The 8815-nt window shown below is 57.9% G+C and overlaps 1 long non-coding RNA gene across 1 annotated transcript in view; it reads left to right on the forward strand.

Annotated features, from left to right (window-relative positions):
- The window catches only part of LOC107055180, a 67362-nt gene extending 59148 nt beyond the window's left edge, over positions 1–8214 (forward strand). Inside the window, exons 12-13 of the long non-coding RNA XR_001470193.4 lie at positions 5773–5953; positions 8003–8214. This is a non-coding gene — a long non-coding RNA (uncharacterized LOC107055180). The remainder of the gene's footprint in view (positions 1–5772; positions 5954–8002) is intronic.
- Positions 8215–8815: the final 601 nt, after the last annotated feature.

Here is an 8815-nt window from a genome sequence, read left to right on the forward strand (position 1 = left end):
GGTCTGCCAGGAGCGGTCCGGGCAGAGTGGGATGGATGGAAAGAATCCGTCTGACTTGGTGCACTCAGAATCCATCCCGGAGCTGTTAAGAAGTGGCTATCAAACCCCGAAGAGAAGTGAAACCCTACCCAGGTGTTAAAGATCCCGGCAGAGGGAAGGAATTTTTCTTCCCCTTGGCCCTGGAACAACAACAACAGTGCTTTTATTTCTTTTCCTTAAGCCTATTTCTGTATAAGGCAGGCGGCTCATTGCCGTCACCATCCCCGTTATCTGCAGCGGTCACTTTGCCCAGGGATGGCACCTCTGGGGCCGCACAGTGCCGGGACCTCAGGGATGTGGGGGGGATGAAGCTGGCAGAGGGTCTGGAAACTTACAGCTCTCTGTGCCCAGCGCTTGAAAACTAAACGTATTTGTGACAAATGAATGAAATAACATTGTCCTGCCTCCTGAAGGCGTAGGGTCCATGGGAGCGCTGCGGCGACGCACGCAGCGCCCAGCCCTGCTGGCAGTGCCCCTTGGGCCAGCACGGCTTCCCCAGCTCTGATCCTGTAACGATGCTGCGGCTCTGGGAGGTTCCTGCACCGCGCTGCTGTGTGCGGGTCCTTCCCGGAACCCTCCTTCCTGCTCGGGCGTTTCTGGGAACGAGGTCCCGGGGCTGTTGGTTTGGGGCGGCTGCCAGCCGGGGGGGTTTGGGGAAGCGCGTGGGGCCCCGCGTCGGTTAACCCTTTCCACGCCGATGGCAGGTTCTGAGGGCGACGGCACCGAGCACTCAGAGCGCTCCATTTCCCCGCTCCGCGTCTGCCCGGGGTCCGGCGGGAAGAGGGAGGGGAGAAGTTTCCAGCAGGCAGAGCCAAGCGGAGCCTCGCGCACCTCCGGCCCATTGCGCATGGGTTAAGTGAGCCGAGGGCTGCGCGCTAAGGTCAACACGGGCTGCACCTGCCCACGGGCTCCTGTGCGCGGCAGCACAATTGATGGCTTGTTCCTTTCATAAGTGCCGTTGGAGCGCGGTGCCCAGGCCGCGAGCCAGCCCGCTGATCACATAAAATATTATTTGTGTTTAAAAATTCCAGTAATTGACTATGTGCCGTTTTTTTCCAAACCTTTTGCCAAGGGCAGTAAAAAATCAAAATCCGTCCCGGGTTATTTTCATCATGCAAATTCCCATTTCTGTAAACAGGAGCGCGGCGGCAGAACCCCTCTGCCTGCAGCTGCCAGCGTGAGGCCGGTGTGCGCGGGGAGGGGACGGCGCTGCGGCTGTGGTGGCCCTGCAAGGTGCTGCCCTGCATGGAGCTGGGCTGGGGGTGCTGCTCACTGCTGCACACGGGGATGCAGACCCAACCCCGGCCACCAGCCCAAAACCCACGGAGGATGGGTTGAGGTTGCGGCACAAGGAATTGTTCCATTTGCACTCATGGTGCCCAGAGGCAGTGGTGCCCCATCCCTGGAGACCCCCAAGGACAGGGGATGGGGCTCTGACCACCTGATGGAGCTGTGGGTGTCCCTGTGCGTTGCAGGAGCGGGACCTGATTGCCTTTAGACGGCCCTTCCAACTCAAACTCAATGACTCTGTGGTTATGTGTCCACTTTGTGCCCAGTTTGGAAATGTGGGAACATCTGGGGCTGGGTGGGATGTCGGGCCACAGCCCCTGACCTGTGAGGACGTGGCAGCTTTGGGCTCTATGGGCTCTGGTTTTGCATCATCAGCAAAGATGACATTGTGTCCTCTGCAAGGAGAGGGGCGAAGGGGCTCACATCTGTTTTGGAAACCATTCAGCGCAGGAAAACGACCCACATGCAGAAGTAATGTGGTTTTGATTGTACTGTGCTCTATAGAAAGTAGTGCACACATATTAAACTATATTAGACAGTATAATAATAGCTTGCAGTTTGTCTGCCTTTCATCTGGACGTGCCTCGCGGACGTCACGTGGATGCAGAGCCCTCTTTCACTGCTGCTGAGCTGCAGCCGCCCCGCGCATCCCTGCAGTGTGTGCAGCACAGCGCGTCCCAGAGGTGCTGACCAGGATGCAGGATTCCCTGGGATCCAAAGATCCCCATCCTGCTGTGCCCCAGATCTGATGTGTAAGGAGCAGGAAAATCTAAACACAAACGAGGAGTGCAGGAGGCACCGGCGCGATGCGTGATTTTAAGGTGATCCCTGCAGTCTGACTGTTGGCTAATTACTTCGGCTCCATCTTAAATGTTGCATGATTAATAGATACGGATGTGTGTTTAACTAAAACCTACCGCGTTTGAAGGGAATAATAACAATAATAAGTTTTTCCATCCATTGAGATCCAGACCACTTACGGTAATTAAAATTGCACGACGCTACCGGAGGGGGTCCTGAGCTCCTTTCCAGTTACCCGCTAATCCTGCTCTGCCTCCCGCTACGGCTCCGGGGATCTGCAGTGGATGTCGGCTCTGCTTTTAGTCTCTGCTTTCCTCCCCAGCTGCTGCAGCGCTGCGTTAGGAGTGGTTTCGACGCATCGGGTGCGATGGGCACCGGCAAAGCAGGGAACGCTGCTCCAGGAGCACATCCAGAGCGGGCAGCTTTGTACAAACAAGGAGATGAGAGGCAGAGGGAGGGCTCAGGGCTGGAACACCGCTGTAAACACAGTGTGCTTTGGCTCGGAGTCGGGTGAGCCCCTGCGACGGCGGCGGAGCTGCAGGGAGGTGTGCGCCCGCGTGCCAGCGCCGAGCGGAGCTTTCACAATAAATGATTAAAGCATGGTTCAGATCCCGTCAAATGGAACGGTGCTAATCTAATCACAATCCATCTGGCACTGCCACATCTGTCCCAACACCTCCACCTCTTCATTTTCAATCAGCCTTAAATAGTACATAATTATTAATGTCTACCCGGCTGTCAGGCGGCGCGGGGGATTCACTTATCTCTCCCATCGGCTCAGGAAGGGATCGGGGATCGGGGATGGAGGGCTGGGAGCCCTCAGCTCACGTGTTGGGGACGGGAGGGGACGGAGCGCAGAGCTCAGGGCACGGCTGTGGCACTGCGCTTCTGGCTGAGCCCGGAGCTTTGGGATCAAATCGGCATTGAATGCTGCCTGCAAACGTCCCACCCCGTACCCAACTCGTGGCAGCAGCTCTGCCGGGGTCCTCCGGGACAGCAGCACCTGACCCACCCCGTGCCGTGGGCAGAACGTGGGCTCTGCCCTCTGTGCGCGGCTCTGTGCGGCCCAATGGGGCGGCCCCACTTTCGGAGGTTCTCCCAAAATTCGGAGGTTTTTAAAGCCTGGGGAGTCGTGTGGCAAAGTGAAACTCTCGGCTCTTTCCTTTTTAACATAGGAAGGAGTATTTTCATGTCCTCACGGCTGAGATGACGCAAAACCCAGCAAGCCAGCCATGGTTTTTCCTTGCTGGCGTTAAGCTGGCTGCCTTTGGGTCAGGGGCAGAGCTGTGGATTCGTGATGGCCGGGATTAAAGCCCCGTCACACAGACACAGCGCCGAGCTCGGACCGGGCTGAAGAAAGGAGAGCCGAGAGCAAATACCTTGAGAAAGTTGAGAGAGCCTCCCCGGGCTGTGTGCAGAACGCGTTACCCAATAACCAATGCCTGGGGGATATCTGTGAGCTCCTGCAACAAACATTTGGGGTTTTGATCAGCGCCATCGATCTGCGCTGGCGCGCGGTGCTTTAGGTGGATTTGGAGGCTGAAAGGCGCTCCGCAGTTCACTGTTTGTTCCCAGGCAGATCCCACTGGTTGGTGCTTCGCTGCCTTTCTTCTCGGAGAGAGCCCTCTCAGCACAGCCAGGTGAGGGCGGCTGAAGAGGAACTGAGAGGGGAGAGCTGAGTGGGGCACGAGGTGTCCTCCTCTCCTCTCCTCTCCTCTCCTCTCCTCTCCTCTCCTCTCCTCTCCTCTCCTCTCCTCTCCTCTCCTCTCCTCTCCTCTCCTCTCCTCTCCTCTCCTCTCCTCTCCTCTCCTCTCCTCTCCTCTCCTCTCCTCTCCTCTCCTCTCCTCTCCTCTCCTCTCCTCTCCTCTCCTCTCCTCTCCTCTCCTCTCCTCTCCTCTCCTCTCCTCTCCTCGTTTTATTGTCTGGACACCGCTTTCACTTTGATCTCCGGAAACTTTGGCATCACTCCTAAAAAATATGTATATATATAAGGGGAAAAGAGGGGGGGGGGGGTGGGGGGGTGTGAAGAAGAAGAGCAAAGCAGAGGCTTTGTTCCCCACAGCTGTTGTCATGCTGTGGCAGATCTCTGTGCAGGTATAAACACTCTCATTGATCAAGAAGTGATGGCCCAATGCTATGGGCACAGCCCTGCTGCAGTCGGGTTATTGACACAGGGAGCAATCCGCTTCCGAGGTCTTGTCTGGGCTAAAGAGAAAAACATAAAGAAGCACCCAGCACGGAAGGGAGCAGAAGTGGGAGAGCTGATGTTCCCCAGTGACACAGAGAGTGGTGTGTGGGCATGGGGCTGTGCCATGGGGCCCTGGAATGGGGCTGTGCTTACACCATGCAGCCCCATTGCCATGGGGCATCTCAGCTGTGCCATGGGGCATCTCAGCTGTGCCATGGGGCATCACTGCTGTGCCATGGCACCTGCTGGGCAGCTGCCTCTTGCAGAGCACTGAGGGACTCAGTGGTGGCTGGAGAGGTGAAAGCATCCTTCCTCCTTCTCCTCGTCCTTCCAGGTGATGGGCAAGGAGAGCGCATCTTTCCTCCTCCTCCCCCTCTTCCTCCCCCTCTTCCTCCCCCTCTTCCTCTTACTCCCAGCACTGGGCAAGGAGCAGATGCTGGAGAGCAGGGACAGCAGGAGGAGCAGGGTGCAGCGCAGGGTCGCGGTGATGAGTTGGAGCGCAGCGGGTACGGGAGCAGAGCCGGGGCATCGTCTGGCTCCCACATGTGCTGAAGTTGTTAGGAAGATTTATAGGGCAGAATGCGAGGCTTTTTCTTCTGGGCTTTATAATCGTACATTAGGCTTTTAACCTCTGACCGGGAGCGCTGGGAAGGGCTGATCCAGGCGGCACCGCGCAGCTCCCGGCCCTGCAGGGAAGGGGAGCGCTGGAGAAGGGACCCCCGGCAGGACCCCGGCACAGCCCCGTGGGGCCGGAGGGGTTAAGGCAGCGCGGAGGAATGCAGAGTTGAGCCGAGGCGTCGGCTGTCTTGAGGTCACCTGTGAGGGATTAGGCGCGGCCAGACAGTTGTTGTTTGAGGACTGTCTGAGGCCGGGGAAGGGGCCGGGAAAGGGGGAAAGGGGATCAGCACCGCTATGGGGGCATTTGGGAAAGGTGGCTGCAGCCACACTGCCCTTCCCCGAAGGGAGCAAATGGGACGGGAGGAGAGGAGCTGGGGGAAGGACAGGTGCCCCCACAGCCTGAATGGGAACGCTGAACCCAGGTGGACACAGGGGCACTGGGGAGGCATTGGAGAAGTGCAGGACCACCAGAGCTGCCCCTCCATGGGGACCACGAGATCCACTGATCTGTGAGCTCCAAGCCAAAGGCCCTCTGTGCTGCGCTGGGCTGAGCCCTTCCCAACCCATGTCTGTGTATGGGGCTGGTTGGGCACCCACAGATGGGCCCACCGGGGACACAGCGCAGTGAGGGCAATGACGGACCCATTGGGGACACAATGACGGTGATGACGGACCCATTGGGGACACAACACGATGGGAGTGACGGTGGATCCGTTGGGTACACAATGTGATGAAGGCGGTGATGGACCCATCGGGGACACAACACGGGGGCAATGGGCAGGGCAAGGTGTGAGCGCATCTCCAAGCTGACTCCCAGTGCTCCTTCTCCTTGGAAGATGGACCCAGGGGTGCAGCTGCCCCACCTGCCCCATGCTGCCCCACACCTCGCTCCCTGGCACTGTGCTCCGCAGGGATGTGGGCACCGTGCTGATGCTGCGTGCTGTGTCATTGGAGTCAACACAGAGGTTCTTCCCATCCCTGCGGCTGTAATATCTGGAGCGCCTCCGCAGATGAAAGGTATTATATGAGGATAAATTCTTAATCATCACAATAATCAATCATTCTTTCCCCATAATTTAGTTGAAATTAATCCAGCAGATGATCAGAGGGCCAAATGGCAATCTGTGTCCTGGATATCTTTATTGACTCAAAGGGTGTGAGCATCTTCCATTAAAGCAGAGGAAAGCCTGAGGAAGTGCACCCAAAAGTTTCCCTTTTTAAAATATATATATATATTTTTTTAAGGAAAACCTCTCAAAGTAAAAACTGTGCTTACAGGAAGGCTCCTCCCCTCCTGCACAGCGCCCTGCAGCTCTGCTGCTGAACGCAGTCTGCGCTTTGCCCAAAGGGACCGAGAAACCGCTCAGTGCAAAGCGGCGCTCCCCGGGGCCGATGGGTGCTTTTATTGCACCGCACGGTAATAAAACACAAAATAAAGCGATTTTATTGAAACTAAAAGGTAAAACATGAGCCATGTGCCTCGTGCCCCATCCCCACGGCTGGCTGATCCCATCCTGGAGCCTCCAGCCCTGGCTCTGCCGCTGCTCTCTGCGTGTCCCAGCTCTGCTTGTGGGGTTTGCAGCCAGGACCAAGAAAGGGAGAGGAACTGTAAGGTGGAGGGAAGGGATGAACGGCCACAGTTCCTACTGGGGGATACTTGTGGTTCTCCACTTTAATCTGCTTACACTCCACATGCAGCCATGGAGGCAATGCAGAGTGTGCAGCGGACAGCAGTGGTGGGATGGGGGCATCCTGGGTGTGCCAGGGGTGGGTGCGCTCCTGGCTGATCCTCTCCTGCTGTGCCCCCGGGCACCTGGGGGACCCTTCAGGGTGGTACTGCTCTGCCGATGGGATGTGCAGATCCCTGAGCAGAGGGCGTCTCACCGGGGTGCTCCGGCTCAGAGCTGGGGGGAGATCCCTGTTCACAGTGGAGCTCATGTGACCATCTCTGGGATGGGCTCTGCTCGGTGCTGGTGGTGCCACTCCACCAACGCCACTCCATCAGGTGTCACCCACTGAGTGCCACCCAACCTGTACCACCCCAGTGAGTGCCACCTCACTGAACGCCACCTCCCTGAGTGCCACCCTACAGTGCCACCCCATCAGTACCACCCTACAAGTGCCACCCCACCATGTCCCACCCCGACGAGTGCCACCACACCAGTGCCATCCCACCCATTGCCATCCCACCAGTGCCAACCCACTGAATGCCACCCCTCCACTGGCACTCCACCAAGTGCCACCGCCCTGTGTGCCACCCCACTTTACCAATGCTACCCCACCAATACCCACTCCACCAAGTGTCACCCCACTGAGTGACACCTCCCTGAGTGCCACCCCAACAAATGCCACCGCAGTGGCGGTGCTGGGGCAGTCCTTGCCCAGAGGTGTCCCAGCTGCAGGAAGCGTTCCTGGAGCCGGCGCAGGGTTTCTGGTAGCGGGAGAGGGATGGGATAATAAAACAGGAAAAAATTAACATGTAGGAAAACATAGCTGCACCTGAAGCAACAGAGGCGAGGAGCGCCGACGCGGTCCCCCCACCGCCAGCGAGGAGCTGTGAGTCAGTGCCTCCCGCTCCCACTCCTCCTATTTCAAAGGCGGACAAACAACGCGCTGCACTGTGCGGCATCCCCGCTCCTAAATCTTCCTGTCCTCACGCTCCGTAAGGCGAGCTGCGGGGCAGGACCCGGCCCTGCTGCTGGGGGCACAGCCCGGTCAGGAGCCCCCGCTGCACCCCGAGCCCCACACCCGGCACCTACAGGCCTGGGTCTGAACGGGGTCCCCACACGCATCAATCACCGCCATCTCCGGGCTTATTGCACCCACTGAGAGTGGGGATGGGGTGGGGAGAAGCCTGGGAGCACAGCCTGGATCTGAGCATCCCGATGGCACGGGGCAGCCCCTCCCAGCCCCCCATCGCCGTTGTTCCATGGGCTGTTCTCTGCATTGCCAATGGACGGAGCAGGGTCGGGGCTGTGGATTGCCATGGGCGCATCGGGGCGGCTGGCGCTGATTGCTTGCTTGATTCCTCTCTTCCTTTCTCTCTCCTCCTTTTCTTTCTTTCAGGAAAAGACACCATCTCTCCCACTCTCGCTCGCTCCGTGAGAGCTGATGCAGTTAATTGGAGCTTCTTGTGAGCGCACATTAACACAGGCAGAGCCAAGAAGACGTCTTGGCAGCGAAATATCATTATCAGCTCTTGAGCTCCAGCCAAAATCCCCTTGCGGTCAAAACACAATTCTTTAAACTAAACAATTAAAGATTTGTGCAAGTGTTGCTGCCATGAGTTATCGGGGCCGGGGGGGCAGCGGGGATGCAGGTGATGGCTGAGCCCCAGCGTGGGGCATGGGGAGGGGCCCTGTGAGCCATCCCCAGTGTCCCCATGGGGCTCAGCCCAGTGGCACCGGGATGAAAGGGAGCAGTGTGGGGACCCTTTGGATGGAGCTCATGGCACCGGGAGCTGCAGTCCCACCTCGGCCCTCCGTATGGGACCAGAACACATCACACTCTGAGGGATGCTGTGAGCTCAGGTGGGGGGGGGGGTCACAGGCCATGGCATGGCGATGCTGGGTGGGAGCAGCATTGTCCCTATGGCTGCAGTGAACAGAGCTGCACAGAGCTGTGGGGATAATGCTGCTAATTGTCGTAGGGTGTGCACGAGGGGGAGGTTTGGGAGGGATGTGGAAATATTCCTGGAGTATAAAATATCCCTTTTCCAAAGAGGTTAGAGTCTTTTCCATCCTCGCCACTTGTTTCCATCACGCTGGATGTTCTTGTTCTCCATATCAATGTCCAAACACCGCTTCAATCCTGCCAAGCTCAAGAGCTGGTGGCAGGGAGCTCCGGGCTGGGACAGCTCCAGGGGTGGGATTATTGGCT

This window comes from Gallus gallus, chromosome 26 (genome assembly GCF_016699485.2).
Source record: "Gallus gallus isolate bGalGal1 chromosome 26, bGalGal1.mat.broiler.GRCg7b, whole genome shotgun sequence".
Classification (NCBI taxonomy): domain Eukaryota; kingdom Metazoa; phylum Chordata; class Aves; order Galliformes; family Phasianidae; genus Gallus; species Gallus gallus.